This window comes from Xenopus tropicalis, chromosome 4, assembly GCF_000004195.4.
Source record: "Xenopus tropicalis strain Nigerian chromosome 4, UCB_Xtro_10.0, whole genome shotgun sequence".
Classification (NCBI taxonomy): Eukaryota; Metazoa; Chordata; class Amphibia; order Anura; family Pipidae; genus Xenopus; species Xenopus tropicalis.
Window position 1 is genome coordinate 63,531,888 of NC_030680.2, and position 13,033 is coordinate 63,544,920.

The 13,033-nt window shown below is 36.0% G+C and overlaps 1 protein-coding gene across 1 annotated transcript in view; it reads right to left on the reverse strand.

Moving 5' to 3' along the window:
- cdh13 (cadherin 13) overlaps positions 1-13,033 on the reverse strand; it is a 512,601-nt gene that overhangs the window by 456,866 nt on the left and 42,702 nt on the right.

The following is a 13,033-nucleotide window of genomic DNA, read 5'->3' on the forward strand; positions in this document are numbered from 1 at the left end:
CTGTTCTCCTGCTGATCTGGCTGACTAGTAGTCAACTTTTCTCAGCCTGCATCCTCCAAATCCCATAATCTGCACACGCGATGCCAATAAGAAAAGTAACAATACAGTGCAATGCATTGTGGGATATGTAGTTCCTGCATGCTGTCTGTAAACTGTGGATAAGTTGTTACAATTTGTAACATTAGTGTTTTAGTCCCTCCTCCCCGCCAGAATTCCAAATGATGCAGAAAGAGAACTGTTTTGCAGCTGGATTTTAGCATATAAAAATGGTATTAATTTATACTTTTGAAAGGAATAGATTACAGTGATATATTGGTATATTAGGGGTTTCTATGTTTCTTTGTGTGTATAGGGTGTTTTGGTTCGAAGCCAGAGTTCCCCTTTAATACAATGTTGGACTACTGATAGACATACAAGACTACATTGGCATTTCCTCAATTTATTACATTTCCTGCTTCACTTCACAAAGAAATTGCTAATTTTTTGTTTGATTTTTGTGATGCGTTCAAGAACTAAAATATTACCGTGACACTGGTTAATCAATGTCCCAGTTGTACGCACTGATTGAAGATGTCACAACGCCTTGATTGTCATTAGGGAAATATGATTTGAATCATTGTTTGTCATTTTTGTACTGCTTGAATCCTGCTGATTGGAATAGTAACCACTAAAATCTGTTTACTTGCAAGTTTTCAGGCAGAAAAGCCCAAAACAAATATTTGCAGTTAATTGCAGTTCTTTGCCTTTAATGGTGATTGCACTAATCCCTTTGAAATAAGACTTGATGTTTCTGTAATACTTAATGAGTGATTTGTTACAGCCGTGCACAATTAAAGCCTCTGCATTTCAGTTTCAAGTTTTATATGTTTTTTTTTTGTAATTCAGCCTTGAAAGTTCAGTGGAATTCATTTGCATCTAATGAGCTGTCAGGCAAGGCATCAGACACATGGACGCATATTTTGCATGGCATGTTATGGAGAAGGAAGGATTTTATTTCTTCTCAACAATAAAAAAAGTTATATTTTATTATTTTTGTTGTTTATAATGCACCTCATCTGCTAGGTAAAAAGGTGCACAGGTTTGAAAAATCGCACAATAAATTTTAAATTCAATTATGAAATCCTGAAGTGCCCTGATTGCCTCCTTGAAATTCTTATTATAGTTGCACCATTTCAGCCCTCTCAAATCACTGAACAGCAGGTAGTTTTTTTAGTGCTTTTTAGAACTCATTGGACACACATCCGGCTGCAATCGAAGTTAGTTCATAAGACATAATGAGCAGCAAGATTTGATTTTCTCTCATAAATTATATCTATAGGATTAGGCAAAGAGCCCATTGGTCTTGAAGGGCCCCTTGGCAATCAATTGGTTTTTGCATAGTTCATTAAGCCTCTACATCCTGGGCAATGTAGAAGTGTAGAAATACTGGGCGGCATGAATTTGAGAAACCTTCCCTGATGCCCACTTGTACCTGACTAATGTCCCAGCTTACTGCAAAGTCCCAGTCTCTAGCTTTGCTTGTGTTTTATATTTTAGTGTAAAACTCCAGTTTGCTTCATGTACTGATTTACATTTGTTCTCCCTAAGAACTGCCAGGGCTTGCAACTTCCTACTGTGCCATTTATCATTAAGGGAAAGCCATCCTGATCAAGTATAAACATATGCAGCACCGCACTGCTGCTGGGATAAGGAGGAAGGGAATAAAATATATTTTAGACACACCAAGACCAGCTTAATATAAGTGTAAATATGAGTGGAATCTTACAAATGGCTTAATGTACTGTTTATTATCAATGAATATTGATACATGTGCATATCCACTAGAACTTCTAAAGATGATTTTTAGGGTAAAAAATTTGAATCACAGTAAAAAAAAAAAAAACAAGAACATTTGATAAATAACCCAGGCATTGTAAAGGAAACTATAGTCTAAAAACAAAATATTTTGAAATTTTACAAGCAAGACAATTACTGGTCTTGTAAGAGCTCAAAATCCTGACCAGAACTTAGGTAGGTTTCCAGTGGGATTTATGTTCCCATTGAAAGTCAGGATTCTATTGGAGGTCAGGATGCTTTGCTATAAACATGGCTATCAGCCATAAAGCACAACAAATCAGCTGCTTTATGAGAGAAAGAAAGGACATCAAGTACAACAAGGAAACATTTTTAAAGGTTTAGGCCATGCTCTGGTCAACCCAGTCATATCCAGCTACACCCAGACACAGGCAAAATCTAGAACCTAATATCCAGTCAGTGCCACCCCTTTTTGAGTCGGTGATCTGGGACTGTTCTGACCAAATGAAAACTAAAAGCCATGTAATAAAGACATTACCAATAGTGATGAGCAAATCTGTCCCGTGTCGCTTTGCCATAAAATTTGCGAAACAGCAAGAAAATTCACAAAATGGCGAAAAATTCGCAAAACGCATTTGTTTCACAATTTTTTTTGTCGCCCGCATCTTTTTTATTATGCGTGGCGAATTTTTCCACTCCAAATTCTCACGGAGGTTTCTCACTAATTACCAATGAAATGTAGAAATTTCAGCAGGGCTGAAGGCTACAAAGAAAATTATCATTGGTGTATGCTATAAACCCGTATAGGTGAGGGGGATGAGGCCCAGCTACTGTTGCAAATGGAGGAGGCTTCACAACTGGGTAAAATTGTTATTATGGAAGACTTTAATTATCCGGACATTGACTGGAGTAATGGGGTGGCTAAGTCAGAAAAAGCTAGTAGGTTTGTAAATATGCTAAATGAAAACTTTTTATTTCAGGCGGTTCAAGAACCCACTAGGAATGATTCTATTTTGGACCTGGTGATATCTAATATTACTGAACTCATCTCTAACATTTGTGTGGGTGAGCATTTGGGGAACAGTGATCACAACATGGTCTCCTTTGAGATAATGCTGCAGAGACAGCGCTATAAGGGAGTAACTAAAACGCTCAATTTTAGACGTGCAGACTTTGCCAGTATAAGGGCATCTCTGCAATGTGTCAACTGGGAAAGGCTTTTCATAGGGTTAGACACAGAAGGAAAATGGAACATTTTTAAAACATTGCTTTGCAGGTATACACAACAGTATATTCCCCTTGTAAGCAAGGAGAGGCATCACAAAGCAAAACCTTTATGGCTGAATAAAAGTGTTAGTGTCGAGGTTGGTAATAAAAAACGTGCTTTTAAAGCATTCAAGTTAGCTGGGACAGCGGAAACTTTCATCAGGTACAAGGAAGCAAATATAGCATGCAAAAAAGCTATCAGGCAAGCTAAAATAGAGATGGAAAGGGATATTGCAGCTAGGAGTAAAAAGAATCCAAAATTATTTTTTAATTATGTGAATAGTAAAAAAATGAAGCAGGAAGGGGGGCTCAGTTGGTTGATGAGAACAGGGAAAAAGCAGAAATTTGAACTCTAATTTTTAATCTGTCTATACATCTGAGGAGCCAGCACCCAGGATAAGACTAATATGTATTTTTTACTGTTGTGGACCTCTTTCAGTGGTCTTCTCTTCATGTGGTCTTATAATAGGTAGGTATGACATGATTTGTAAGTCCTGATCTGTGGCTGTACCACTTGTATATGCCTTCTACTATGATTTCATTTATACCCGTCCTATTGTTTGCTCCGATTACCTTCATACAAGTTGTTAATACAGGGATGGGATCTGTTATCCAGAAACCTGTTATCCAGAAAGCTCTGAATAATGGGAAGTCCATCTCCAATAGACCCCGTTTTAATAACATAATTTTATATTTTAAATGTATTTACTTTTTTTTTCTTTTTTCTCTGTAATAGTAAGTACAGGTATGGGATCAGTTATCCAGAAACCGATTATCCAGAAAGCTCCGAATTATGGAACGCCCGTCTCCCACAGACTCCATTTTATTCAAATAATTCAGAATTTTTAAAATGCTCCTTTTTCCCTGTAGTAATAAAACAGTACCTTGTACTTGACTCCAGTTGACTCCTTATTGGATGCAAAACAAGACTATTGGGTTTAATTAATGTTTTAATGATTTTTTAGTAGACTTAAGGTATGGAGATACAAATTACGGAAAGACCCCTAATCCGGAATACCCTTAGTCCCGAGCATTCTAGATAATGGATCCTATACCTGTACTATTATAAGTACCTTGTACTTGAGCCCAGCTAAGATATAATTAATCCTTACGGGAGACAAAACAGTCCTAGTAAGTTTAATTTATGTTTAAATAATTTTTTAGCAGACTTAAGGTATGAAGATCCAAAGCACAGAAAACCCCAGGTCCCAAGCATTCAGGAAACAGGTCCCATACCTGTATAAAAATAGCGTTGACAGCAGTAGTACAGACTGAATAACATGTTACATATTGAAAAAAATGTAATTAATGCAGTATGAATGAGGTTTTCAGGCATAGAGAAACTATTTCTGCACATACCTGCAAACTGTTCTTTTTATCAAATTAAATAGTAATTCAGTATGGCTGCATGTATAATGCATGAGCCTTATAATACCACATACATTTATGCACACAATTATGAAATATGAAATCATACAATAGGTCCAGAATAATTTTGTTACCATAATCGCTTAATATGATTTATTTCTATGTAATCACTTTGACTGTACAATTGTAAAATGCTGTTTTTCATTCAAAAAGTGGGGCTTGCATATCGGGAATATTATAAATTCCCACCTACATATACAAAGACAGACAAAGAGAAATGCCAACATGTATATATACAGTATACTGTGGGGCTTGCATATAGGGAATATTATACATTCCCACCTACATATACACAGACAGACAGAGAGAAATGCCAACAGTATACTGTATAATATAAAGCTACCTACAATTGCTATTACTACCTGATAGGCAACATCTACCCTTCTTATAAAAAAAAAATCTTATATTTTATTAATTTCCTGAAAAAGAATGATATGAATTCATAGGATAATGCAAGAATAGGAGAATATTCTCCTTTCAATATGAAGCCACCATTACATTTACCTGAACTGAAGTACTTCAAGACAGCCTATTTATTGAACAGAAAGAAATAGTAGATAGTAATAACAGTAATAATGTAGACTGATCTGTTGCCATTTATGGAGAATGCCCAAGCCAAGAGAATCAATATTACAGCTCCTGGCAATACATATAAATTACATTTTGATTTTTTTGCCTAGACTGAGCTATGCATATTTTTGCTGTGCTGTAGTGAAAGACAAATGGTGTATTCATTATACATTTACAATTGTATATTGCCCTTTTAAACCAGCTTAGAAATCTGCAGGTGTATTGAAAGGGCATGGTTTCTGAAGATGGCATTAAGTAGCAAATATCTGGGCACATATTTAAGACATATATACTTATATTAACTCTTAAATTCACATTGTCACAAACTGCTAACTAGGTTTCTGTGCTCTTCTTATATCAGCTGTTTAATAGGTGACTGATATGGATATAAATACAGTGCAGCTTGCTATGCTAGAAATGGTAAAATAAAACATTACAGTTTTGTCTGTGCTACGTCATTATGGCTTTCATATTTTAGATTTTTTTCAGTTGACTGGAACCTAAATATTTATTCAGAGTATGGTAAACCTGACTATATACAGTAGGTCTCTGGGGGGGTTGTACTTTTTCTATATGCTTTAGTATCCTCTGCAAATGAAATCAGCCATTTTTTATATAGGGATAACATGCAAACATAAGCTATAAGTACCCTAGTAAGGACACTCTGGGAAAGAAGCAGCACTGAGTGCAGACCTTAAAGATTCATTTAAATAAGAAAACTCTTCAAAATTATATGAATTAAGAATATTATATTGATATAATACACAGGAGCTATTAATATCCTGTAAATTGTACCCTTATACACAGTGCTTAGTGATTTCTGTTATAATTTGTAGATTGTAAGCTCTTTTGGGCAGGGCCCACTTCACCTCTTGTATCGGTTATTGATTGCTTTATATGTTACTCTGTATGTCCAATGTATGAAACCCACTTATTGTACAGCGCTGAGGAATATGTTGGCGCTTTATAAATAAATGTTAATAATAATAATCAGTGTTTTGTGATGTAATTTCCGTCACATGACTCCAAGCTGAGAGACGTCATTTGCTAGATTATGTATTCCCTTGTGAACTTTATCTTTTCCTACTAATCTTTTATATAGATCAGCACCCAAACGTGTTTCAAATACTTAGGTGGTAACCTAATCATGATTTATTTGTTGAAACCAAGAATTTTCTTATATTACTATCCTTTACTCTTGAACCTCAGTCTGGGACTATGGAAATTACTGGAAACGTTATTTTACATTGAAGGTGGGCATCACAAGGAGCTCTTCAGGAACCATTGTTAAATTGTTTGATAAAGTATTACAGGTGTTATACGCTATAATGTGTGAGGGGTTATTTCCTTGAGATATTACTGCAATTCTGAAACTAAAAGTGCTCTTAGCACTACATATATCATATATTTGAACAATTCTAATCTATTTTATTTCAAGTGGTCCATTTTTTTTTGGGGGGGGGGTTCAGAGCCATATGATTCTGAGCTGATGGCAAATAAGCATTAAAGAATCTAAACTTTCTACTCAGTTCTATTTAAACTCTACTTGTTAATAATGTTTAAAAAATTCTCTTCTTTAGTGTTAGAAAGCTCTCAGTGAATAAATTAACATTTTTTTTTACTGATCTCTCTTCTCATCCCAACTGTGACTGTTTAACCAGAAAAAAAATCGACAACTGCCTACACTTTTTTTTTAAATACCTTATGGCTATACATTAATTTATATGTCTGCGTCTTTATTTTTCACTCAGCCGTTTGCTCATTTATATGTTTGTATTAGCTTGCTGACATTGTCTCTCTGATTTCTAAGCGGTGTGGCATTTTCAAGTGAGAGATTCAAACAAACAGATGTTACAACTCAACAGGGGATACCGTAAGTCTGTATGGGTTATAAATTGAGAAGAAGGTAATTTATCTTTTAAGAGTCTCATTTTTCTATGTTAGAGCATTAACTAGTATAGTGACCAACTGCAAGACTGAAAGTAGAAGTCTGTTTAACACATTTTCATGATGAGTATATTTCCCTTCTCTGCATGCAAGAGCAGTTGGCAAACTCTGCCAACCAAAGTGAACATATTGTCTTAGAAAGATCTAAATTTTGCATAAATCATTTTGATGCTAAATTTCAAATTGATCTATGAAGCTATTCAAATAGATTCACACTGTGACTGAGTGATTTGTACCTCATTAGCTAGAAGAACAGGTTTTGCTATATTTCATTATGTCTGTTCATATAATGCAAAAAGTGTCTTGCTTTCTCTCATTTTAGAAATTAAATTGGGCAGAGCTACAGGGGGTTCCAGTACTTATGTAATAAAGACCCCTGTATATAAAATACCTGAAAGGCAGCGGCATTAATACTGTATGCTTACTCTGCTGTATACTGGGATGCTGCAGAACCTCAGTTTTAGTGTCCTTTTTTGGATGAAAGGTAATGACATTTTTTTGTCAACCAATTTCGACAAACAGAATTTATTGGAAAAGCATCTGATTTCCTGCTATGGGTAACTAGAAATGGGCAAAATGGTGCAAACTTTTTGGGGCCCACTTACCAACCATGGCCAAAGTCACACTTAAAATGCAGAAACACTGGACCAGTAACAATGAATAGTGATGAGCAAATGATTTCACCAGGAATGGATTCACACCAAAATTCCAAATGTTTCCATAGTTAAAGAAGGAAAGGCTAAATCCCTGGGGGTGCCAAATGTTAGTCAGCCCCCAATGATTGTAATGATTCTTACCTGAAACCCCCGGCCGATGCTCCTGTTAAGAGAAAATTGCACCGGCCAGGGATAAATGCAGGCGAGTGATCTTCTTTCTTCCTTCACCTTTCACATTGATCCAGGGCCCCGCGCATGTGCAGTTGAGTGAAATAGGCAGCTTTTTTGTTAAAGTTTGGCTTTTCACTCTACTGCACATGCACGAAGAGAAACGCTCACTTGCATACACCCTACTCGGTGCAATTTTCTCTGGGAGTTTTAGGTAAGTGATTATAATCACTCTGAGATGGCTAACCCCCCTCCCCAGTGATTGTAACTTTCCTTCTCCTTTAATGTATTTGGAGTGAGGAAAAAAAGTTGTTTGTGTAAAAAAAAAAAAAAAGTTGTGCAGTAGCTGTGAATAAACACATATTTACTTTAATGCATTTGGCAATTTATTTCCTGTTTCACGAATCAAATTGGTTCACTAATAGGGCCAGCATAAATTCTATACATTTTATTTAGGGGCTGATTTACTAAGACACGAATTCGAATCCGCATTGGAAAAATTCCAATTGGAAAACAAACATTTTGCGACTTTTGGTATTTTTTGCGATTTTTTCGGCGCCTTTACGACTTTTCGGAAATTATCGCGACTTTTTCGTTACCAATATGATTTGCGCAAAAAAACGCGAGTTTTTCGTAGCCATTCCAAAAGTTGCGCAAAATCTGGCGATTTTTTCATAGCGTTAAAACTTGTGCGAAAAGTTGCGCCTTTTTCGTAGCGTTAAAACTTAAAAGGTGCAACATTTCGCGCAAGTTTTAACGCTACGGAAAAATCGCAACTTTTTGCGCAAGTTTTAACGCTACGAAAAATCGCCAGATTTTGCGCAACTTTCGGAATGGCTACGAAAAACTCGCGTTTTTTCGCACAAATCGTATTAGTAACGAAAAAGTCACGATAATTTTCCAAAAAATCGCAAAATCATTACGAAAAAAACGCAATCGGACGCATTCGGCCCGTTCGTGGGTTAGTAAATGTGCCCCTTAGTATCCATTCATCTTCAACAGGTCCAGACTGGGAATCAAAATAGGCCCTGGCATTTCAAATCCACAGAGGCCCAAACAGCCCCCACTAGCACACTAAATAGTGACTGTCTGTGGCATCTTACAGCAGCCCCTCAGGCATTTGCCAGAATCCACAGATTGCCAGTCCAGACCTGATCGTCAATATTTTAAAAACAAGCCACCGTGGCATAATCCTGTAGAAGAATATATCATTTTTTGACTAAGCATTGCTTTAAAGCAAATTTACTTAAAGTATTTTGATATGATTAGACTGTGGCTAGCTCTTATTTAAAACTTTAAACACATACATGGCATGTCAACTAAAATTCTCAATAAGGGTCAGTTTAGGTAAAGAGGTTAAGTTGCTCTGTACTGAAACCCACAGCATGAGGTTTAGAAGAACATTCTATACTTTTAATCCAAACGCATTATAACGATGGCACAGTCAACCGCTATGGTGGTGAATGTTATCCAAGCAGGTAGATTGCATCAATTCAGAAATCAAAGGGACTAAAACACGCACTATGTCTGCTGTGCCTTGCCCCACTGGTCCGTTGATGGATATATTCATACATTAAAGTTTGTTTTGCAGTTATATTGCGTGCGTTCTCTCATAACATTTCTATTTAATACCTTATGCTATTACTATAATGGTAGTGCTAGGGATTTCTGCATATATATAAAGGTTTAATCACGATTTTTATTTCAATAGCCCCTTTAATTTTTAGATGAAGCAAGTGTTCCAGTAATCTCTGGATTGTACAGTAGATTACAGTATGTCTAAAGAAAGAAGACAGCTCATAACTTGAATGCCACACACTGCAAGTAATCCAGTACTATGGAATCTGACTCATGTACTTTAAAGGTCAGACGTTTTTATTTCTTCTCCTCACAGTGTGATGAAAGTCGCACGGAAAATACAAAAACAGATTTCCATTAATGTTTTATTTATAGAACTAGTTGGTTTTACAAATGTTAAAATTTAGATTTACCTATGCTTAATTCCTTTTTTCCTTTTTAACAAACCATAAGTATAAAAAAAGTGATGTTTGATTACAAAAAAAACATTAATTATTGTAAGATGTATGTATATATTTATGAGCTATTAAAAGACAGATTAAGGGTGGGTTAGGGCAGATTTTTAAAAGTTAGTGCAATAGTTAAAGTCTTTATGTGTTCTCTGTCCCTTAGGCTCCCTTGGTAAGTTACCAAAGGCTTTTGACAATCAGTGCACTGGTAATGCACTCACAGGGAGCTCAGCAGGTTGAACTGGCATTCAAAATAGGCCCTGAAATGTTGTCTGTGGCATCTTTGAGCAGATCCTCCGGCATTTGCCAGAATCTACAGATTGCCAGTTCGGGCCTGGAGCACAGTGTAACACAGTATGAAGCGTCATTACCAGTTGCTTCAGGTAGGTGGCATGGTTCCTGTTGTTCCTGAATAGCCACCAGCATGAAGGCAGGACAAAGCATCCCAAACTGGAAGGAGAGATCTTTACTGTAAATTAAAGAATCAACTCAGTCCTTCATGTGGCTAAAAAAACCCATAGACATGAAAAAAATGTAATGGATCCCATTTACCATTATACTTCTTCAAATGACATTGTAGGCCGCATATTGTCTAGTATTCAGATTACTATTGATGTTCTCTCATTTATGCAGAGCATTATATGCTATGAATATACTGCAGTGAAGTTGTTTGCAAACAGTATATATGTTTTGGGTTTTTTTTGCTTTCTTATTTTCCGTTTGATTCTCACATTTCCCTACTCACTCCCACTCTCTTTTTGATTTATTTAATATTTAAAGAACATCAAGGGCTATGGGGAAATAAATGTACACAGCAACAACGAGAAGCAGCTGCACTGCTACGGCATATACCCTTAGTGCCTCTATTATTAATTCAAAGTGCTGAGGGTTACATTTCTTTCTTCCTTCAAAAGTGAAGCAATGCTCTTGTGCCTACTAATCAGGAGCCTCTGACACCACACATCTATATAGCAGGAAGGTTACTTCAGTACAACCTAATATGTCTACGAATCTCACTTTTCTTTTTTATTTTATTTATTTCCAGTTAGTTCCCACAAATGTTGTAGTTTACGCATGCAAAGGTGATGGCAGCACATGCATTAAGTCTGAGTAAGGGAAAAAAAGCTAAGTAGCTAAGGGGCCTATTTATTATGCTGTGTAAAAAACAGCGAGAAAATTTGCCTCACCATGTAAAAAATAGCGTAAAATCAGCATAATTTTTTTTATGCATTTAAGAACTTATGTAAAATAACGGAGTAAAATTTGGCGTTCAGGCGGCAAACTTTTTCATTTATTTTACACAGCTTTATATACCATATTTTCAGCTAATTTTATTTTACACAGCATAATTAATAGGTCCCTAAGTGTGCTCTTAAGGTGGCCATACACGTAGCAATTTAGATCATTCCCACCCTCCTCTGACATTTAGGGCTGAATCGTCAGATATGGAAGTAGAAACAATAGAAATTCTACCTCCACCTACCGATTCAGCCCTGAATGTAGATTTTGCTCAGGCGCCATTGTAAAATCTTTCAAACTGGCCAATCGACGAGTCGACCGATATCCGCAGGCTTTTGGGATATCATTCGCCACTTTGAGCAGCCATACACGCACCGAATATCGAACGAAAAGAGGTTAGCACTCTTACACAGAGCAATTCTGTACCTCATGCCCATTTTTGCACTTGCCTTATACTTCAAATATAACCACTACTATGCTGAAGTGATAGTGATAAAAAGTGAAATTTGAAAAAAAAAAAAAAAAAACAACTTTGTTATTATTTTTTTTCTTTGTTCTGTGGAACACTTGCCTGTACCACTGCATTTCTAAAAATTGTATTTCTTTCCATAAGGTTATTACAGCATGAATGCCCATAGGTGATCTAGCAATAACAGAGAAGCAAATACAAACAGAAACGTACCTAGTAATCCATAACAGCTCAGCTCACACACTGTAAATTAATCTCCTCCTCTATTACTTTGCCAAAATGTCCCTTTCCAATGAACGTTAGATGGTGGGAGACAAATGAAACTCAGACATTAGGAAAACCAACCAAGTGTGCAATTATAGTAATAAACCATGTCAGATTGTATGTGTCTGCTTATTATACACTGTGTTATACACTCCGCAGCCAAGAAGATAAAAAGCTGTTGCCCAATGTTAAATATAAACAGCTGGCAGCACTGCAAACTTCATTTGATTTTTGATATGCCTTATATGTTGCAATTTGTACCATATTACAGTTTGTCTTCTGCTCTACAGAAAGCACTTGCTGACTGAGCTACAGTGCACTCATAGCCATCAATTTATAAAGAGGTTCTAAAGGCCATAAAGAGCCTACAAATGTTGCTTTAACAGAAAGAGTTATTTCATAATAATCATTTTAAAAAATAATATTATTAGAATTAGAATACTACTTTCCATGCTCTGCAGCCCATACATGTTCTATTACTGCACTACGATCTATCTAATTTTGTTTGGATGTATGCAGGTACCCTACAGATTGTGTCTCTGGGAAGAGAAGGTATACAGAAGAGATAATTTGAGAAAGTTAGGTACTGCACATGGAGCTTTTGGGTGTGGCAAGGGGGACATTAATAATAATATAATACACAAGTTTATTGGTGCTTAATAATATCATTTCTGTCACATGACTCATTAAAACTTGTGTAAGTAAATAATGTTGTAAAATACAACAATATTGAAAGTCACCTTAGAGTTTCATGACCTGTATAAAAGCACTCTTTCAGCTTTGTGCCTCTATATGATCATGGAACTCCTCTGTAACTTGTAATTTCCTTATATTTTGTACTAGTGGGTACATTATTTACTTTATAAAACAGGTATGGGATCCCTTATCCGGAAACCCATTATCCAGAACGTTCCTAATTACGTAAGGGCCATCTTTCATAGAATCCATTATAAGCAAATAATTCTAATTTTTAAAAATGATTTCCCTTTTCTCTGTAATAATAAAATAGTAACTTGTACTTTATCCCAACCAAGATATAATTAATCCTAATTGAAGGCAAAACAACCCTATTCGGTTTATTTAACATTTATATGATTTTTAGTAGACTTAAGATGTGGAGATCTAAATTAAGGAAAACCCCATGTCCCAAGCATTCTGGATAACAGGTCCCATACCAATACTGATAAAACATACCCATACTAGAC